The 23,778-nt window shown below is 34.7% G+C and overlaps 1 protein-coding gene across 2 annotated transcripts in view; it reads right to left on the minus strand.

Annotated features, from left to right (window-relative positions):
- LOC149798110 (uncharacterized) overlaps positions 1-5,605 on the minus strand; it is a 75,559-nt gene extending 69,954 nt beyond the window's left edge. Inside the window, exon 1 of one of the 2 annotated variants that reach the window (XM_089963196.1) lies at positions 5,381-5,605. The gene's annotated coding sequence lies outside the window, so the exon portion shown is untranslated. Of the gene's footprint in view, positions 1-608; positions 713-5,380 lie in introns of those variants that run through there. The other variant, XM_089963197.1, reaches the window with a different exon arrangement.
- Between the last annotated feature and the right edge of the window lie 18,173 nt (positions 5,606-23,778).

Here is a 23,778-nt window from a genome sequence, read left to right on the forward strand (position 1 = left end):
ACTTTCTAAGTACATGTAATATGAACATAAATATATAAATATTAATGTAAATTTCTAAGTACATGTGACATGAATGCAAATTTCTAAGTACATGTAACATGAATGCAAATTTCTATGTACAAATAACATGAATACAAATTTCTTAGTATATGTAACATGAATGTAAATTTCTAAGTATATGTAACATGGTTGTAAATTTAACATGGAGGAATACATAATACTGTATAATTAAACTCCAGACAGTAAATTTTAACTACTTCTGTATTTAGCATGTAAACTTCATGAAAATCAAATTTAAATTTGAGATCAAACAAAGAAAATTAAAATTCCAATAATTTGAACAATTACACACCCAAATTATTATTTGATGATTTTATTGTTTTAATCTTTAATGATAAACATATTAGATTATGTTTAATGTATTGAGTTTAACAGGACATCAGCAAAATCTAGGCCTTATAGTGGAATGATTACACAGCTATATACATCCAGGATTAAACAAGTCGTTGGAGTAATGCAGAGTACAAATGACCGAAGTTTGAGGTGTCAAAGATTATCACTATTATTCTGTTAGAAATACACCAGTCCTAGTGGTTGCTGACAGTTACCTTCAAATCCCCCAGGATGCCAAGCACAGACTCATCACAATTTTAGATCATTCAATTAATTCCGTCGTCTTATTTGCCAAAATCCAACCCTGAAATAGTTTACTGCTTACGATATTACAATACAATCAGTTTCTTGATATCCAGCAGAAACAGTCAACAGTTTTCGGTTACTGACGTACACCATGTTTAATCACCAGATCACAGTATATTTACATACTCTTAAATTGTAAGTGGCATTTGTAAATCACAGCTCAAGTTTCTATAAATTAAACTAACAGCAACCTCATTATCACTCAGATCATGGTGGGGAAGATAACAGCAACCTCATTATCACTCAGATAAAGCCAATTGCCTTGACAATTTTATCAAACTTGGGAAGAAAAACGTAACACGGAATCAAAAATAAGATTAAAGTGTGACATTAAGCCGTCTAAGATAAAGCAATTGGCTACAATACAAATTTCTTTTAAAAACTCTTTACTGGGTGCAGCGTATTTACGTATCACACTTACCTTCAAACCAAAGAGCAGCTTGTGCCCAAAAAAATGTGTTAAAGATGGTGTATTAATTCAACTGATTTGGATTTCAATGGCTATTAAATATTGTTACAATAAATCTGGTCTTGAAAGACCACCACTTCAGCCAAACAATCATGGTATCTTGAGACAGGTGGTCTTACATGACAGATCATAACACTGTATAATCAAATACTACACACTTAGAATCTGGTCTCTCATTGCAGTAGCCTTTCAATACAAGTTTTGCTGTATTTAAAAATTAGAAACACTTTGCTGGGTAAACAGTTCTATGCCTTGTTCAGTTTCCCAAATTTAAACCTGTCAGTTGAGTTGTCAAAATGGCTAAACTGGTTCATGTGTGTGTGTGTGTGTGTGTGTGTGTGTGTGTTTGTGTGTGTCCATACAATCAGTTTATTAACTTGACAAGGTGTGTGCATGTGTATTTGTGTGTTTATTTGTGTGCGTGCATCAGTACAACCAAACTGATAACTTACTGGGGGGGCATTACAATCAGTTTGTTGACACTGGGTATTCAGTCAAATTTCAACAACTTCGGATTACTAACATACAGAATGTTTAATATTTATTTGACTCCCAAAGTAAACAAAGCTTGTAAGTAATAGCTCAAGTTTAGAACATGTGTGAAGCCAAAGGCCACCCCATTAACATTTGTATTTGTTGTATCTTGGAATAAAAAGTAACAGAGGCAATCTCATTAACATTTATATCAAACTTATCTTGAAAGAAAAAGTAACAGAGTTCAATAAAGTGATAAAACTGGCATTAAACCTACTAACAAGGAGTCAAATTAATATCAGTTTGTTTGGCAACTCTTTTTTTTAATGTACCCCATATTTATAAAAAAAAACCCACATTGGCATTTCTGGTGAAAACTTGAATCATGTGCATCTTTTGCATTCACAATCAATGCAAGTGCCTGAGTTACATTCAAAACCATTGCAATGGTATTGACTGTGAAGCCTGAGAATGGAATGTACATTGCATGTAAAGATGCAGCTGGCATAACGGCACCTAGAAATTTATCAGAATGTTTTATATATGAGTGAAAAAGTCAAAGAGTTTTTAAAGGAAAATGGGTCTAAAATAGAAATGTGTTCATGGAAAACAGATAGCCCACCACAGTGCCTAAAACTTACCTTACTGTGCATAATGGCATACAAATCAAATCCTTCTGAAAATAACACAGACACTATACTGGTTTCATTTGGATTCTACTTGTAACTAAGTATATATGGTAAATGCAGACAAACAGACAGACAGACAAAGGTAATAACTGCATATCACTATTTAATGGTGGAGCAGAAAATGTCACCATTTTTTTCAGTGTTTTTCCTCAATACTTTGTTTCATAAGTTTTGGTTTTATTTCTTTGTTTTAGGGTTTAATGCCATTTTGCAGCACAAGATAGGCTATACATGGCAGCCAGTATAAATGGTGGAGGAAGAATGCAGGAAAACCACGGAAGAACCACCGACCCACAAGAAGCTACTGGCAAGCTTTCTCACATACCCACATTGGCCAAACCCAAGACTCAAACCTATGCAGACAGAGGTGAGATGGCAGTGATCCATAACGGTGAGTGCTTTAGACCACTCAGCCACTCGGGGCCCCAACAAGTGCTAGTAAAAACTAGTAATACAGTAGTAGAAACCAGTGATAGTGGTAACAAGCGAGAGTGGTTGATGTGGGTTTAATGCCATTGTTCAGTGCAAGATAGGCTACAAATGGTGCCAGTATAATTGCTGGAAGAAGAAACAAGGAAAACTCTGGTAAGAACCACCAACCCACCCCACAGGAAGCTACTGGCAGCTTTCGTACATACCCACATTGGCCTAGCCTGAGACTTGAACCCACATGGACAGAGGTGAGATGGCAGTGATTAGTAAAGATGAGTCAGCAGCTTTACACAACAGTGAATGTAGAAACAAGTGAGAATAAAAGTTAGTGACAGCAGAAATAAAACAAGAAAGAATCTATGATGCTGTGCTATATTACACATTAAACACCATGGAGTGAATGCCTCTCCATTTTTGTTTTGAATCAAAATTACTGTACCATGTCATCTTCTGTCCTTGTTGAAGTTTACACTGCACCATCAATCCATACACACTAGAAATATTTTGTATTCTCTAGGTACCTATAACAATTATTATTACCTAAAATACCTATACAAATTTATGTTACCTAAAATACCTATAACAATTATTATTACCTAAAATACCTATACAAATTATTGTTACCTAAAATATCTATAACAATTATTATTACCTAAAATGCCTATAACAACTATAATTATCTAAAATACCTGTCAATTATAATTATCAAAAATACCTACAACAATTATTATTACCTAAAATACCTATAACAATTATTATTACCTAAAATACCTATAACAATTATTATGACCTAAAATACCTATGTCAATTATAATTATCAAAAATACCTACAACAATTATTATTACCTAAAATACCTATAACAATTATTATTACCTAAAATACCTATAACAACTATAACTGCCTAAAACATCTTAAACAATTATAAATCCCTAAAACAACAATAATAAATCTATTACTTATAGCTATTTGTACATGTGAAATAAATAATTAATGAAAAGGACACAAAATTATGCATGAAAACTACTATTAGTTCTGACATGGTTTGACAAGGAAATAGGTAAATGCATCATGAATATGCAAGACTTGTAGTATCATGAAGTGGACACTGTGATATCTGACAATTAAAGGAAAGACATGGAACTTATGCTATCTGGCTACGATAAGAAGGAAGTGTGCTATATGGCCATCAAAAGGAAGAAGCGGATCCTGTGTCATCCAGCTAGCGGGGGAAATGGAACATGAGTTATCTACCCATGATATAAACCAACAATGCACATCTGTTTACTATTACAAATACTCCTACCAATGCTCAGGCATGTATAATAAGTAGACCCAGTGCTCAGGAAAGTAGAATAGACCATGTGATCAGGGATGAATACCCAGTATTCAGGGATGCAAAATAGACCCAGTGCTCAGGGATGTAGAATAGACCATGTGCTCAGGGATGTAGAACAGGCCCAGTGTTCAGGGATGTAGAATAGACTAAGTGGTCAGGAATGTAGAATAAATAGACTCAGTGCTCAGGGAAGTAGAATAGACCATGTGCTCGGGGATGTAGAATAGACCCAGTGCTCAGGAATATAGAATAGACTAAGTGCTCAGGAATGTAGAATAAATAGACCCAGTGCTCAGGGAAGTAGAATAGACCATGTGCTCAGGGATGTAGAATAGACCCAATACTCAGGGATGTAACATAAATAGACCCAATGCTCAGGGATGCAGAATCAACACTGTGTTCAGGGATGTAGAATACACACAATGCTCAGGGATGTAGAATACACCCAATGCTCAGGGATGTATCATAAATAGACCCAATACTCAGGGATGCAGAATACACCCAATGCTCAGGGATGCAATATAAATAGACCTAATGCTCAGGATGCAGAATTAGCACAGTCTTCAGGGATGAAAAATACACCAAATGTTCAAGGATGTAGAATACACCCAATGCTCAGGGATGTAGCATAAACAGACCCAATACTCAGGTATGCAGAATAGACTAGTGCTCAGGGATGTAAAATACACCCAAATCTCAAGAATGTAGAATAGACCCAATGGGCTTTCCTACATGTATGAGATTATTAGGAGAAGCTGGAGCTGAAATGCCTCACTGATTTACGGACCATGTTCAAGAAAAAAACGTTCATGTTTTAAACCCTACCATTACATTATCCTGAGTCAGCATGATGTGTTCTTCAGCAAGGAACTTTACTCTGATTGCCTTGGCACTGAATAACTTGTGTTGCAGTGTCATTAAAAACAAAACCAAGTTTTATCATAATCAAAACTAAGAACAATTCCGATGAAAGCCAGTGTTTATTGTATGACTAATAAAATATTATATTTGGAGTTCAAAGCTTCTATTTCATTTATTACATTGGTTTAGGCATATGATTGTTCATAAATTCTAATAAGAACAGATTATACTACCTTTATACACTGATCTATTTGGACTACATTCAATTCCTCCAACATGCCTATTTTCATCTAGGTACAGTTAGATTTTAATTACATAGATACACAGGTAAACAAACACATCCAAAGGTTATTAACATAATCTTATAATATAAAACATTCTGCTAAAATGTGCCGTAGATACAAGTTTTGAACACTAACCTGTAATCGTTTCTTCTGTTTGTCAGATTGACAATGCAAACTGAGACATATGACAGGATTAATGCTCATTAGAATCAGTCAGTATTTTATAACAGTTGGCATTTTACAGCAATTGGTGTTCTATAACAGTCGGTATTTTATAGCAGTTGGTGTTCTATAACAGTCGGTATTTTACAGCAGTTGGTGTTCTATAACAGTCGGTACTTTGTTGCTAAACATCCATTCATTAATCTGCTCCTCTATATTGGACCACATAAATGTTTTTGATCTACTGACTGAATGGCTTTTATCAACTCTCGTAAACAAACCTATTGAGTGTATGCTGATAAATGCCTATTCAGGGATTATGGTGAAGGGCAGTTGATTGAAAAACCGTAAAGGCACCAAAGTGAGTTTATCCAAACACAGTAATAATGAGTTTAATATCACAATGGATATAGCATTCTTAGGTACAAAACATTTCACCTCTATGGTGGGAGGTGCTTAGGAATAGGTGTGTGTGTGTGTGTGTGTGTGTGTGTCCAGATTTATCAAATATGTTTGCCTTCCCACCCTTCCACAAGCTCAATGATATCTGACGACATAAGTTCTGTTTTTAAAAGAAAATGATTTTGAGCAAAAATACTGTTCTTGTCTTTATTGCAATGGTTCATCCATACTGTGCATGAATGATAAATTTGTTTAGACTATTATGCAATGTAACATATGCCAAGGGTTTAACAGCATCCACCTGACTGGGTGAAACAATGTAGAACACCTGTGTGAAACTTGCTTCAGGTCAATACTGACCCTATTGAGGTCAGTATTGACCATATTGAGGTCAATATTTACCCTATTTTCAAAGACCTCAAGGCAGCAGTCATTGTAAACCTAAGCAGTCTTAAATGTGCTAATACCTGAAATAACTTTCCTCCAATGAAACAAGCAACCACACATTTTTGAGACTCTGCTTTCACAATGCTAGGTAAATTTTGCTTAACATTCATATGGTTTATCAGTATGATTTCTGTGTCATAGATCAGTATTTCATGCTACAGACCAAATTACTAATGTTCCGAATTTTTCCAATCTCAAATTACTAAAGACTTGTAAATGAAAATATTAAATATAATCCCATAAAGTGTTGTAAATACTACACACCCCTGCTGTTAATAACTGATTATTGCTTGGTTTTAAAAACATTTTTCCAACACCCCAATGTAACAAGACTATAAATGGAGACATACAAAACTAGTATAAATTACACTAGGTTTGCTACAATACCCATATATGTATTCAGGAGCAATATAATGGAAAAGACTATAATCACATACTTTCACAGTATTTTGCATTTTTTATTTTTTTATTTTTAACACAGCTTTAACAATTGTATTAATATTGCTATGATGTCTGCAGTGTGACAATTTATAGCTATGTATCTGGGGCATTGTGCCACAGACATGTAGCACCATGTCCCACCCAGTCACATTATCCTGACACCAGGCCAACCATTCCTAGCACTAACATCTTAATACTGAGTGCCAAGTGATGCAGTTGCTAGTATTATTTGTTTATAAGTCTTTGGTATGACTCAGCTGGGCATCAAAACTGTGACCTCCCACATACATGGAGGATGTTCTAACCATTAAGGCCACCGGAAAGGTGTCCTAATTTAAAAGGCTTCAGTCTACTAAGTAACAGTGTTAGGAGCTTTGGCATGACTTGGCCTGGGTTCTAAACTGTGACCTCCCAGACATATGAGGCGGATGCTCTAACCACTTAGGCCACTGAAGCAGCCTCCTAATTAATAGGCTTGAGTCTAGTAAGTAACAGTGTAGAGTTACAATGTTATAATCAATCATCTTTTTTTTGGACTGATTATTATATAATATTGAATTAATATGTCAACAAAATATCCTGCAAAAACTGGGACTGTTTTTCAAACAGCCTTTAGCTTGAAATGGCAAGTAAGGTAAAGAACTGATCTTTGATCAAGATCAATTACAGAAATATTAATTAATTAATTGCTCATTTCACTGATAGCAGTAAAAATAATTCGAAGTCAAACTCTACAATTTGTTGCAAATCAGACTTTCATAGCTTACAAATATTGCACAGCATTGCAGAAAAGTGTACATTTTTTATCCATGAAATTATTAAATGTCTGTTGAAGTTTTATAAAATGAAATAAGAAGTAAAAAGAAAGAAAAAGGTAAAACAAATACTTTACTTTCATAATCAGAGACTAAACTAAGAAGAATAACTGACTTTCAAAATATAAAAATTATCCACTTCCCCCACCAAAATTAAGTCAGAGAATCCATTTAAAAAAGTTACATGTTTTAGTTCCTTAACTTCTTCTCAAAAACTATTCAAGCTGAAATGTTCCTGGTTCTGGCTAATATTACAATGGTCTTAAAGATGTACTAATATTTTATGGTCCTGGTTGACATTACAATGGTCTTAAAGATGTACTAATATTTTATGGTCTTGGTTGACATTACAATGGTCTTAAAGATGTACTAATATGTTATGGTCTTGGTTGACATTACAGTGGTCTTAAAGATGTACCAATATTTGATGGTCCTGGTTGATATTACAATGGTCTTAAAGATGTACTAATATTTTATGGTCTTGGTTGACATTACAATGGTCTTAAAGATGTACTAATATTTTATGGTCCTGGTTGATATTACAATGGTCTTAAAGATGTACTAATATTTTATGGTCTTGGTTGACATTACAATGGTCTTAAAGATGTACTAATATTGTATGGTCTTGGTGGACATTACAATGGTCTTAAAGATGTACTAATATGTTATGGTCTTGGTTGACATTACAATGGTCTTAAAGATGTACTAATATTTTATGGTCCTGGTTGACATTACAATGGTCTTAAAGATGTACTAATATTTTATGGTCCTGGTTGACATTACAATGGTCTTAAAGATGTACTAATATTTTATGGTCTTGGTTGACATTACAATGGTCTTAAAGATGTACTAATATTTTATGGTCTTGGTTGACATTACAATGGTCTTAAAGATGTACCAATATTTGATGGTCCTGGTTGACATTACAATGGTCTTAAAGATGTACTAATATTTTATGGTCTTGGTTGACATTACAATGGTCTTAAAGATGTACCAATATTTGATGGTCCTGGTTGTTATTACAATGGTCTTAAAGATGTACTAATATTTGATGGTCCTGGTTGATATTACAATGGTCTTAAAGATGTACCAATATTTTATGGTCCTGGCTAACATTACAGTGGTCTTACAGATGCACTGATAACTGCCCACCCTCTCTTGAACATGAAAAAGGATTGGCTGCCAAAAAGTGAATTCATATTTGCTTGACAAAATTTGATTAGGATTTGCTATGGAAATTAACATTTGTGTATACAGTCAGTCCAACTCCTGTAAAGGGTGGTGACCATGAGAACTGGCCCCATGTGGTCTTTAAAGACATGTGGTCTGTACATAAATCATCATCTGTTTGAGAAATGTAAAAGATAAAGGATGGATGAAGAGAGAAAGATGATCAAGAGAAATAGAAAACATTGTTCAAAATTCTTGATAAACTGTAAATAGATGGCAGCCAATAAAAAAAATAATCCCCCTCTGATTTCACAGCAATCATAGCCAGGACATGACTGGTATGTATTTGGGTCTAAACATGAAGATTACATTGACAATGGTGAAAACAGTATACATTATATTTAGTCAGCATAAAGTGATGGAGTCAGGTGAATATATCCTTTATAAGTTCACTTATTTAGATCCAATGTGACCACACCTGCAGACCTTTCTACAAACTAAAGATTTTTCATTGACTTGGTGGATTTGTGGTGGAATTGATATATAAGTTTTTCTCATCATTTGTAAAATTCATTTGGTTGTAAATTTGATTTTTCTCTGCACTTTTTATGTAAGAAAATGATAACATCAAATTCTGTAACATGTTAAAATCACTGACATTTAAGTATATGATAGAATGCATGTAGATCATACTGGACAGCTTGTAAAGATATTTGTGTGTTATGGCAGAATGTATGTAGATCAGATTGGACAGCTTGTAAAGATATTTGTGTGTTATGGCAGAATGCATGTGGATCGGATTGGACAGTTTGTAAAGATATTTGTGTGTTATGGCAGAATGCATGTAGATCAGATTGGACAGCTTGTAAAGATATTTGTGTTTTATGGCAGAATGCATGCAGATGATGCGAGACAGTATATTAAGATATGAATGCTATCACAATACAAATAAACCATAAGATATGCATTATTACTGAAGGAAAACACAAGTAAAATATTAACTGAAAGCTCCTGAGGAAAACAAATTGGAATTATTATAATGCAGCAAATTCAAAGATTTTTCATTTATGGAAGCTTAAAATGAACTTTGTTTATTATTTGGAAAATTCATTTAAACCTGGGAGAATAACCTAAAATGTGGAAAAGCATGCAATTTTGTAAGTGTTGATCTTTCTTATGTCCTTAGCACTAGGTACAAAATTTTAAAAAAAAGTCAACTCAAAAGACAGAAAAAATTGGCATGATATAAATATAAAGTTGAAAATTAGAAATACATATACTCGGTCATGGAGACTGTTTACCAACAAAAAGTTATTATTCTGTGATTATAAGACAATTCTTTTTTTCTGATAAAGACAAAATTTAAAAGATGATAACAATGGTCATACATTTTAAAGGTTGTACTAAACTCGAGCATAAGGAGAGGATAGTACTAAAATATTATATGTCGACCCTGATATTTATGGTAGGAATATCTGGGTTAACGTATTACATTGTAAGACTACACTACAGGAGAGGAGTCCATGATATTCCTCAGTTTCTACACTCATAAGCAGGTCTACATGTATGCATTTAATAAATTAGATTACTGCAACAACAGTATTTGATATTAATGCTAATCACACGTATTAGCACATTAGCTTCAATATAGCTGGTGTTAACTACCTGTCCCTTTGTTATACGGGCATAAATATGGCAGTTTGATTTACACCTAGAGATGGAGCTTTCATTCTAAGACGACAAAAATGGCTTATATTGTAACTATATAGTGGGAAAGTCTCTGTTCTCTGTTGTACCGACAAGTAACATTCACTGGTTCATTGCCTATTGTTCAATGTATCAACTTTCACTTTAGCACTTACCTGCATTGTTATCTCCTTAAGTACTTGCCTGTTTGTTTACATGGCGGCATGGGTAACCAGGGAGGCAACTCAAGATATTACACGCTTTTGAGAACAGTTGCTCTCACCGGAGTCACCTCCCTTGTAAAGCGCTCTTAACACCTTTGTATCATTTAAAACATCAACAAGACGTATCCAAGGAGAGTCTAATCCAGAAATATGGTTGAAAAGGGACGTAAGGAGGGCGTAAACACGTGGGCATATTTCTGTTGGATAGACCGAAGTTCATGATTACAAAATTTAATAAATAACAAAGGTTCAATATAGAACAGAGAGTTTTATCAGGAAACAAGAATTCATGCCATACCATACTGTAAGTTATATTTAATTCTTTCACTTTGAATTTTAAGGAAATAAATTATATTTTGATTTAAGAAAAAAGCCAACTAGTTTGTTGTCGTTCTATCTCGTTATGCAGATTAAACCCCTATGTCGTGAGATAATCGTGTGTTTGTGTAGCGCCATACCGATGTAGTTAATATGCAAATATACGAAAATGAGAATGGATACAAAAACAAATTTTGCCAGTTACAGATGTCTTGGGCAAATGAAGTGAAAAGGAAAAATGGGAGACGATATATACAATATTTTTTCAACGAAGTTTCTAAAAAGCCAATGCATGAGGAGGAAAACGAATTCTACAATGAAACGTTCAGGATTTGCTGGTAAAGGAAAAACTTGAAGCTTTGATGCCTGTTAATCTACAAATATCAAAATGAATCTGTAGTTGAAAGGTTTGACAAAACTCTAAATACCAGTTTGTTGAAGTATTTCGCTCAATTTGAAACTAGAAAACGGATTATTTTATTTAATTGAGGGATATGATAACAATCACCAAAGCCCAACAGTCAAAACTATAGATGAAGTACGCAGTGAAGAAAACGGATGAAATATATAAACCTTTCCTAACATCTTAAAAACAATTTGAACGTCTAAATTAAGATAGGTAAAAACAATTAGAATTGCTAAATGGAAAGATTTTTTTCATAAGGACCACCTGCACACATTTACCCAGGAAATATTAAATGAGTCAAGTAAAATTAAGGTGATGAAGTCGGTTAGAATATGGCAAACATGAAGGTAGATGATACAGAGTGTATATTTTAGGGCGAAAAATTCTTTATATACGACAAAATAAGGAGACCTTTTAAAAAGAAAACAAATATTGATGACAAAAAGAATGAATGATAAAAAGTATGTTCTTGTCAAATGGAAAGTTTACGACCAGATGAAAACGTTACGTCATCAAATAAATAATTAAAGATGGGTACACGGACAAGCGTAATAAGGACTGTCAGACTTCGCCTGCTTTTAGTGATAATAAGTTCTTATAATGTACCATATGAAGAGAAAGAAAAAAAAAATAACAACAGTGCAATAGACACCAACGACGTTAAAACATGCACTTTATATAGAGAAAAAAAAACTCAGAAGGAAAACAGCAAAATGTAGACATGACACAGACAACTTCATTTAAACTCAGTTTTTATGAGCTTTGATAATGTCTTAGGGTATATTAAAATATTTTATAATATATTTAAATCTTCAGCAACTTCAAACAAAAGAAGCCTTAAAGCATTTTGTATGCAAAGAATAAATAAAATGTTTTAATACATATTTGTATAGTTATTTGAAGAGTTTTAGAAACATAAATAATAAATGATTTAAATTCAACTTGTTTAATTGTAAAATATCAGACAGAGATGTTTTCATTTGTCACTTGACACTTTTGAAGTGTTCCATTTAAACAGGATTTACTGAAATAAAGAGATTAATGACTTGTAATTGTCCACAAAATGAAGAAGAAAAAAAAATCGTAAAGAAAAACCGAATCAAAAGAGAGCAACATAACATTAAACTTTTCATTCTCCATTTCTATTATCCCTGTTTTGTAGGAGACTATATCTGTAGAACCTTTGCCGGAAAATAACTTTTCCTTTTGCATAATTGATGCTTCAAGGAAAAAATAATGTCCAAAAGCCATAAATTTGATACAAGTCGGGAAAACCACAGACTCGAGAACCGGCCAGGAAGATTTCGCTTTGGTGATGCCATACATTAATAAGATCTAAACAATGGTTCTAGCAGCAGAGAGGGTGAACAGATTCGAATTGACTTACTGTCAAATCGTAAAAATAAGCCTTCCTGAAAATGGCAACAAAAAAATGGCAAAACAAAAGAAGATCGCGGCGGTGATCGGTGGTACCGAGACAACACCCTCGTTGCTGCTACTATCCAAATTTTTTATCAAGACCTATACGATAACGCGATAGTGGGTCATATAAGTTTATTGTTATAAATCCATGTGGGGTTGACTGAGCCTGACTAAATAAATTTCTAAACTTAATTATGTCCATATCTCCGCTGCACCAAGTCTGATGAATATTTCTCAGAGTATGTATAACAACACCATTAAATACAGCTAAAATATTGCAGGTATCTCTGATCACTTTAGATATTTGTGTATATCGCTGAGTAACCTAAAATTTTACATCTGTGTTGTTATGTCTACCGCTTGAAAATATTCTAGAAGGATTTGATTGTTTATCCAGCATTACATCGTCGTATACAACTAAATTATTAATAAATCCATCAGTATCATCTACAGACGGCGCTTCATTAATGTCAGTAATAAATTCAATAACATCATTACCGTTTTCATTCAACAACTTTGCGTTTTCATTCAAGTCTTTAAGTACATCGTAACATCGTTGATCATCAACTGATGGTGCAACTAAGTACAAGGTGTCCCATTTAATCAATCTCATTATCAAATTAAGCAGCAGTTGCGTTTAACCAGATGGACCTATTATGATCATTCAGACAGAATTTGGTAGCGCATCATGATGCTTGACCGGCTTTTGCTTTCGTGTCGCTGAGAAATCAATTGCATCCATGTTGTAGATATATATTAAATAATATGGATTTATATTGTGTAAAATGCAGGACGCATATCCCCTTAAGTGGACAAACAACTATTACAACAAAAAACAACAGATCAGCTGTTACAGGTAAGTGTGAACGATGTGGTACAAAAAATTTAAGTTTATTTCAACAGGCAGCGTTTAACAAGAAGGTGATATTGTCGCACAGTTAGCAAAGTTACCATTAACACCATGGGCTAAGTACCCAGAAGAAAAACACCTTCCAGGATATAATTATTGTGGTCCTGGTACCCGACGTGATATCCGACTTGATGACCAAGGTCAGCCAAGGCCTGGTGAGTATCCAGTAAATGCCATTGATAAAGCTTGTCACGCTCATGAAGTAGATTATAAAAGTAAAAGCCAACAGGATAGACATATTGCAGATGTTAAATTAATTCATGCGCTAAATTCCATAAGAAATAAATCTTTCAAAGAGTTCATTAGCTAATTGGTTGGTGAGATCTGCGATGAACGGTAAGCTTGTATTAGGAGCCGGTAATTAATCAACCGATTATTATTATTATTATTATAAAGTCGATTTATTATAGTCCGAAAGGATAATGGAGGGTAGAGCAGCGATTAGCATGCTGAAAAATACTTTCAGGGCGCAGTATCATCTTTGATGAAGCAACAAAACGTCAAAATAAGACGAGGACACACTGCAATTCATCGCGATCAGGCACTTGTTGAACGATTTAATCGAACACTTGCTGAGCGGTTATTTGGATATCAGTATGCGAAGGAAAGAATTCAATACAAGAGATCTCGCGAATGGGTTGCAGGATTACCAAGTGTGATAGCTGCATTAAATAATGAAATTACTCGAACAACTGACATAAAACACATCAATGCAATTACAACAAAAAAAAAACATATACCAGAACAACGACATGATTTTTCAAAACAACCAGTATTGGGTAATGTGACTGTAAGTTATTTATATGAACCCGGTGAACTTGAAGGTGGTAAAAAAAAGAGCGACTGATCCTATTACGACACATAAAATTTCCAGTGTGGTAAGATCCACGGGTAGACCCGCAATCTACAGATTATATTCAACTGCTCATCAACGTGGATATACACGCGAACAGTTACAAGTAATTCCTCAAGACACACAATTACCACCGCGATCACTTGACTAGCAGCCCTACGTCGATTACATTCAAGACAGGTCAGCATCACATTTTCGCGTGTGTGACCAAGACTACTATCTTTTCTATCTACGGTAAATTGTCTTGGATCATTATTTGAATATCGCCACAACATTACTGTATTACAGATTGCACAATGATTATTTTGTTGTTGTCTTAGCGCCATTATAAATTCAACATCTAAATCAAAAGTCGCGTTTGTTTGTTGTTTTTTTTGTCACATTGTTCATAACCAGCTAATGTTTTTCTTATTATATCACTGTCACCTCGACATTTATCGAGGACATCATTGATCGTTTCTGTAACGTCTATGACAATTCGCCGCAGCTGAGATATTTTTCTGACTCGAGACACTGCGAGATAAACTAAATTTGACCATTCGACACGACCATCGACAATCCAAACTCGCGTATCAGAGATGGTTAATCCCCGACATGAATGAGTTGTCATTGCGTATCCCAGTGTCCACGGTGATTTATCCCTGCTCAGCGCAACTTCAACAACATTTACAGGAACCAAAACAACATCATTTAATACGAGATTCTGTTTTTCAGTCTGTCCTAGTATATTAACGTCGATACGTGTATCAGCTGGTCTATAACACAATGGTACACATAGATCTGAAAATTTTTCTTTATGCAACTGAACTAACCGCTCTTGAAATGTATCACGAACTATCTTTCTACTTGCTACTATTAAATCATTTGATCTCCACACTTGCAGAAAGCCGTTCAAGGAAGTTTCTGCAATCATTTTACGCATTATTTTTTCACAATGAATTTTATTCGGTTGTAGTCTGATTAATTTTTTTAACTCCCTTAATTCTACACCAAGAGATCTATGATCATCAGTTATCTCCTCGTGATAATCCACAAAATTCTTTAACCACCCGTGTGGAGATAACCCAACAATGACCATGATCGCCGCACATTATCACAGCTGTATTTTGTAATAATAGTCAATCGAGGAACATTTTTAAGGTATCTAAAGATACTGTACATATCTCATCCCAAGTGATGATCCTTGGGATATATTTCTCTCCCATTCGATCAGGAGTCCATGTGTCTTCCTTCCATCGAAAAAAGCTATGATAAGTACATGATTCCACTCCTCGACCTCTCATTTATCTTGCGAGTCTGTGTGTAGGTGTTAAAACAACCATATCATCGGAACTCTGCCCAAATAATTCAATAACTTGCGTTGTTTTACCAGAATCCCCCGGTCCGTTTAGATACACCGTCTTGTGTCTGGATACTGGATGATACACAGATGCCGCAGACGATAATTCTGATATCTGGTTATTTTTGTAATAAATATCTTTGATTTCAACATCTGCGGATCCAGAATAATTACATAACATTTCTTGTTTTATTCTCCATTCGCCCCATGATGCATCAGTGGTTGTAAATTGAGTCAGTAATTCTGTATATTTTATTTTCGATATAGAATGAATCCGTTGAAACTCTGACTGCAGTGATAGGGAATCTATTTATTATCGATAATAAATTTATAGAAACATAACCGAGCATTCAGGATCTTAAATGAGTAAACTGATGTGACTCACCATCAATATAACCAACCATTGTACCTAATCGTGTTCCGTTAGACAAGTAAGCGTTTTCTCGACATACATATATATCTCTCTTCGTTGCATCGGCGATAATAAAATCATATTCAACATCGTCCATAATTAATCGTGCGTAATGTCGTTTATGATCATATGCTCCGCCGTTAATAAATTTACCAATTATTCTTCTACCAAGGACTTTTGCAATTTTATTTTCATCAGGTGGTGGTAACCAAACTTCTTTCTGAGGACGGTATGATATAACTGCCTCACTTACAATCAACGATAATAATATTTTACAATCAAGCATATATCGTAATAAAACTATTGGTGCCCAACGTTTTTCTGAAAAATGCCTACCAAACCAAATATAACAGATCGGATGAAGACCTTTAGCAAACTCGAATGATGCAATACAAGTGAATCCATTTAGATCAAAATCAGGTAGTGGCCCATTTATCGATACTCTAGTCATTTCGTTTGTGGGGTGTCCAAAATCTTTTAAAATACCCAGAACACTCTCCGTAACCAACAAAACTTCCAGGATAACACGCGACCATATACACGGAAATAACGTCGTTGTGGTCATACTTAGTATTCTACAATCCACCGTGTCCCTATTCACAGCACTTAAACTTCAAGAAATTAAAATCGTGTTGGCCTCCTCGAATTTATCTCTCTTGCAAAGTGAGCTGCAACAGACGCAACTGCAAAATAATTATTCAACAATTGCTTAATATTCTCTGTTGAAAATTTTAATTTATTTCTTAACTCGGCGACATCATTTATTGTAGCTCCGGTATCCTTGACCGATTTAACCCATTTGTTATTTTTTCACGTCGTAGATCCGTTAATCCATTTCCACCAATCGCGTTTGTAAAATGTTCGATTACTCGTTCGACTACACAATTTAGTTTTGACCATCTCATTGGCGCAAGATCATTAATATTGGGGTTATCATTTAGTTGATAAATTCCATAAATAACTGCTGTTATAGGATACGCTCGTTCGTAATATGGTTTATCTATACCAATCAGCATTCCTGGCTTGGAATTTTTACTTAGCACAGCGGTTCTTCCATTACCAAGGACAGGGTCACGTTTGTCACGGATAATCCACTCAGCGGAATATGTTTCTGCTAGCACAACACATTTATTCTGAAAAAAATATTTTTGATCGTTGAGATAATCGATAATCGTTTTCGCTCGTTCATCGTTCATTGTAGCATCAATGACTTCGTCGATGACTTTGTCAACACCTTTGGTGTTGCGTATAATTTTGAATGTCGACCATACATGAGATACCCCATCATCACGAAATTCTTTTTTTAGCATTCCAACTATTATTAATCAGATATTCGTCGGATCAACCAGAGCTCGCCGCCGCAAGTCTGGGGTTCTTCTGTCAAGATCGAATCTGGATTCAGGAAACGAACTTTTCCAGGGCTCGATTTTAGATAATCTCTCAAACTTCTCCAAATTATATTTTAGACAAGTATGTAAATAAAAAATATTATATATACACTGACTCAAATAATAAATCAGTGCAGGTGTTTGATGGTAGAGTCTTCAACTCCTTGTAAAAAATCTTGCGTAAATGAATTCTGAGGACAACGTTTACAAAGCTTAAGAAGAGGGATTCTTGGTCCAAATCGGTGATTACGGTGTGGTGTTGGAGTTAGAGGGAAAACGCAATTGTATGTGCAATGTGGTCGTAAAAGATGTATAGAATTAAAACGCTATTACGATTTTAAAGAAATAACAACGTCAAGGACTCTGCTCTTGATAAAGCTATAAGAACCCTGAAGATTATATATTGGTAGATTTGTAAGGACAAATTATAATTTAGACAAATAATATTATATATAAAACGGGGCAAAAAGAATTTGTCAGAGATCCTATCATCAAGAATTATGAAGCATCTCGTGATGGTGCAATCAGACACTGTCGACTAAAACAAAAACAGTTGGTACTGTGAATAATAATGGTTATCTAGTGTTATCCGCCGAGCGAAAGATGTATTACATTCATGGGTTTGTGTACGATAATTTTCACGGGGTGATCAAAAACGGTCTTGTGATCAATCATATTGACGGACAAAACCTCAATAACACTTTAAACAACCTTCAAGCTATTACACAGAGTGATAATTCTGCACGTGGTAATTCTGGTAGATGCAAGACGTTTTCAAGGAGGGCAGTTATATCCATAAATACTGAGACCTGTAAAGAAATAATATTCCAGTCAACGACCTGGGCTGGTAAGTATTTTGGTATCAATCCACTGGGGGTTCAATATGTGGCAGATAAAATGACCAATTTGCCTTTTTTCACACAAGTATGAAAAATGGATTTCATTTTGTTATGTCCCATAGTGTTTGATAGAAATCAACGGAGATAACTCTGCCTCGGATATGTAATGTGGTTGATGGAGTTATCGGTGTTCCCTTGACATTGTCCTTGATTTTATCCTTGATCCTTGATAAAATCAACGGAGATAGATTTCAGGATATTTGAAAATAAATATTTTTTTCTCTTCGGGGTTTCTTGGGTCAGGTGCTCCTAAAGTCACAGAGTCTAATGGTTGGAAAAACGAAACATCTATTACGGTCAGCAAAGTTAGGTGTAATCTTTTATTAAGGATAAATGATGTTCTGGTTTTTACTGAATCCGTCGGATTTCCTGTTTCATATGTATTTCTTGTGATTATAATTAAGAAAAAATAAAAATGCAAAGAGCAAAAAAGCCACGCCCATCGCGTGAGCTATTTCTGGAGTTCCAGGTATCGGTTACCTTATATAGAAACCGTTTTATTATTGGGGGTCCTCTCCCAATTGCTTGAAACTCAACAAACACACCTTCCCACCATGTCATCACGTGGTGGGTGCCTTTTGGCACTCTCCCAGGGTTGATTTTGGGGGATTGTGTGCAAAAATATGTTGAGCGTAGAGAATGGCTCCCGTATATGTTGTGCCGTCCTTATTGTAAATATTGTAAATACTATATGTACTGTGCCGTCCTTACTGTTAATACTATATGTACTGTGTCGTCCTTACTGTAAATACTGTAAATAACATATGTACTGTGCCGTCCTTACCGTAAATATATCTTTCTGATCCTGCTAGAATGCCATATGGCAATGTAGAGGTTCACATGGAGATTGTACTGTCCTTAAAATCATATATACCTGAAATATGCTATATGTATTGTGTCGTCCGCTACTAAACAAGCCCTCCTGAGACTGCTAGACTGTTGTTTGACAATCTAGCAGCTCACATGGGCGGTTGTGTTTCGTGTCCCTGAGCCTACTAGACTGTCATATGGCGATATAGGAGCTCACATAAAATTATTTTGCAAAATATATTTCTTTTAAACGTATATTTAGTACATAATGAATTACGAAAATATCAGTGATATTATTTCTGCTATTAAAAAATTAGAAAAAGATGGCATAAATATATCTGATGATCTAAATCCTGAAAGAATTATTTCTGATTTTGAAACATTACAAGGGCGTAAATATGAAGGTGCATACACACTACCATCAGAATACAGGTTCGTAAAACGAATTCAAAATTCCACGTTTCATTCGCTGGCTACAGTAAAAGAAAGTGAAGTGAGGGAATTCGTCCCTCTCTCTCTCTCTCTCGCAATAGAAAATTTTTGATCAGAACTGTCTCGTTAATATGAGGCAAAAAAGACAATCAATACTCGCATAAGACAATTTATGAAAAATTATATCAGAAACTGTCGGTGGTAATGAAAATGAAAGTTAGACTCATTCGTGAAAATGAAAGTGAAAGTATGTCAGATTTTAGTCTTTCTCTCGCTGATTTTAGTCGATTTGTCAGTAAAAAAATATATCAACCCCAACGGTTTTATCAAGGACAAAATCAAAGGACGGGATTATACATGCATGCATGCATGCATGCATGCATACATACATACATACATACATACATACATACATACATACATACATACATTACATGTGGGAATATGGGGAATCAACGAGCTGACTAAAACAGATTCAGATCTAACTCAAAGAGAAAAAAAAGTCTTTCTCTCTTCGCTAAATATATATCTAAGTCTAATCCAGAACCGCTTTTAATAAAGAAAAGTGACCATTAAAATTCCAGCGATGTATGGACATTATGGTAAATATTCCATTTTTTAAGCTGACCACCAACGTTGCATTTGCAAACAAAATACATACAATCATTGAAAATATGTATAATGTTGGCTTTTCGTTTTGCAAACATTGTTTAAATAATGTTTATGGTTACGTTAAGGACGTTGTGTACCTCTTACACCTATTTTCGTTTTAACTTAAGACGTTAACATATATTTATATTTAGGACTAACTAGCGTGCCAGAATCCCACTAGAATCGCCATAAAATAACAAGTGATGCATTTCTTAATTAGAAATAATCAAATAAAAGCCTTGCAGACATTTTTCTAGATCAGTCATAGCCGGACGTTGCTATTAATAAAGAACTAAAAGCAAATCTTCAAAACGTCGGTATTCAAAGCCGTGTATCGGTTAAGCACTCTTACAGTATACTTTAGGTTGTTAATAATTTAATATAATCATCAAGTGGTGCTATATTTTGGTTTTGGAGAAATCATTGCCGTATTTAATATTTATTTATTTTCACGACTTTCTTGACCTTAGATTAAGCTTTTTTAATGTTATATTTAATGTCTAGTAATTTAAAATTCATCTTTTGTTAATAACAGGATACACACCATAATTATTTCACTATTTAGAAAGAAATCTCGGGTCACCCTTCTCTCTATTCAATTGTTGGTCCCTAATGTTTTTTTTTTAGTGCAAGACCTCATCCATCCAACTCCACCTCCTACACACACACACACACACACACACACACACACGCGCGCGCACACACACATGATATAAAATAAATATCTCTGAAAGCGGCCAACAGGAAGAAAATTTAGGTTTGGCAGATTCACATCTTTCCGAATGTTACATTTTGTTACACCTATCTATATGTCACATTTTGTTACACCTATGTATATGTCACATTTTGTTATACCTATGTGTATTTCACATTTTGTTACACCTATGTATATGTCACATTTTGCTACACCTATCTATATGTCACATTTTTCTACACATATCTATATGTCACATTTTGCTATACCTATATATATGTCACATTTTGTTACACCTATCCTAATGTAACATTTTGCTACACCTATCCTAATGTAACATTTTGTTACACCTATAAATATGTCACATTGTGCTACACCTATCCAAATGTCACGTTTTGTTACTTATATCTATATGTCACATTTTGTTATACCTATCTATATGTCACATTTCGTCACACCTAATACGATTCAAGCATATACTAAGCAAATTATTTTACATAGGTATGCCAGCTGGATAAATAGCCCTACCAGTATGCCCACATCAGTGAAATACCAATACGTTTTCCTGTCGGCATACTGATATATGATATTACGTCTAGTATATTGTCAAATCGTATCTGATGGTTAACCATGTAATGTGATATGTTCTGGTAGATTAGACCATGCTACACCTTAATTTCCTTCCTGTCAGCCACGTTTTGGAATAATCCTTTTTTGCATCCTTTCTTATGTTATATTACATGGTTGCCTAGAATGAAAGGAAGCAATTTCGAACTAAAACAGTTGGTACATTAATTAAAAAGATGTATTTGTACCTGTCCCCTCATTCCTCCATTATTTTATTGACGTCATGAAGTAATCTGTGGTGGAGTGGTTGATATGTGTCAGATATTTCATACTCCGTAATGTTTTTTGGCTATCTTTATCTAGGAGATAATCGGCCACGGTGTTATTGCCAGGATCGAGTAATTAATAAACATAAAATATCAAATTAATGTATGCAATAACAGAGATGTATAATAGAATAACACGCCTCCCATGTAAAATACAACACTTTAATCAATTATATAAACAAAATATTTTTTACATGTGAATGATTCGCTTTCTCTCAGAAAGAGAGATATAAAATTAAAAGAAATTAATTTAGCCGTTTTATTACTGATAGAACAAATTTCATCATATGATTTTTGTGACTGGTCGAACTCAGATTACCGGCATGACAGCATCAGCTGGTGTTTCAGCTCTTTCCCGAATCACTGCTGATAATCGGTCTACGTTTCATTATCTTTCCTTCTCTCTCCCTTTCTTTTCTAGCATTTTCGGGTCATCAACATCTTGGTTGCAGTCTGCGCATTCTTTCCACAATGCAGTCCGTACAGAGCTATCTTGGTTCCCTTTGTGCTTATTTCGAGATTCGCACCTCCCTATGAAGTATAGTCTCTCTCCATCCGTGTCCCTCACTTTCCTACACGCGTCCTTAAGACGATTCATTTAACACAAAGAGTACTCTTTACTGATCGGCAGAAAAAACTTGGACTGCTTCATTCTATATGAGGACTGTTTTTAAAACCCCAGAATTCCGTCTGGAAACACACTTCCTCGTTTAGATTAGCCAATCAGGATACAACTTTATCCGCAAAAATTCTGATCAGTCCCGTAGAAGTCAGAAAATTCTTCCCAGTTCGCCTTTATTAATAACTATTCTGCAAAACATCATTTTATGACATCTGTTTCCAATGGGCCACAACTTCCTAAAATACTCCCTCCTGGTTCAGGTCACTTTGGACACTTTACCGCTATGACCCCGAGTTAACAATGCGCCCATGTCTGTTCTAACTGTTAAACAAACTGGTCTTAATAAAAACTCAGTTCATGCCCCAAACAGAACAGTTTAATACAGATTAATTATTACAAATTGCCATGCTATAGCGATCATAGCCAATCAATCTTAATTTTACCGTGTGACGCTGACCCCAACAAAATGCACTACGATATCTCGACACAATTTTGTACCATTGCGTCATCATTTTTACATGATTACATGGCATTTATCCCTAAAGTTACCTCATGTTCTTTGGTCAATGTAATCATCAGCTGGTGCTAGATTGTGCTTTTGATGTAAATTATTGCCGTATTTGATAAGTATATTTCCACAACTTTCTTAAATTTGTATCAGTTTATTTACTTCAACATTTAATGTCTATGAAATTTAAGTTGATCCATTATGAGTATAAAGATATACGGCGTTTTCTCTATTTCAACAGCATCCCATGAGTTCCCCCTCTCCTACTTTCCGCCCTCCCTTCCTCCTGCAATGGTATTTATGTTGCAGTCTTTTATGTGCGATGTGCTGTATTGTAATGTCTATTTGTCATAATAACAAGTATTTTCATTGTTTAAATGATTAAACGTAAAATAATTTCTTATATATAGTGCGAGTCCCCCCCCCCAACTCCTACACACACACACACACACTGGTAGAAAGGTATGTAATGTCCCCGACATAAGTAGACGGAAAATAAATACTGCTAACAATTGCCGACAGAATTTGTTTAGTGCATTAGACCCTGCTGAAACTAAATTTTCTTCCTGTCAGCTGCTGACTAACCTTGAACTTGTAAAAGGACACTTACGTTTGCCCCGATACACAGG

Source organism: Sinohyriopsis cumingii, chromosome 6, assembly GCF_028554795.1.
Source record: "Sinohyriopsis cumingii isolate HCF-2022 chromosome 6, ASM2855479v2, whole genome shotgun sequence".
Classification (NCBI taxonomy): Eukaryota; Metazoa; Mollusca; class Bivalvia; order Unionida; family Unionidae; genus Sinohyriopsis; species Sinohyriopsis cumingii.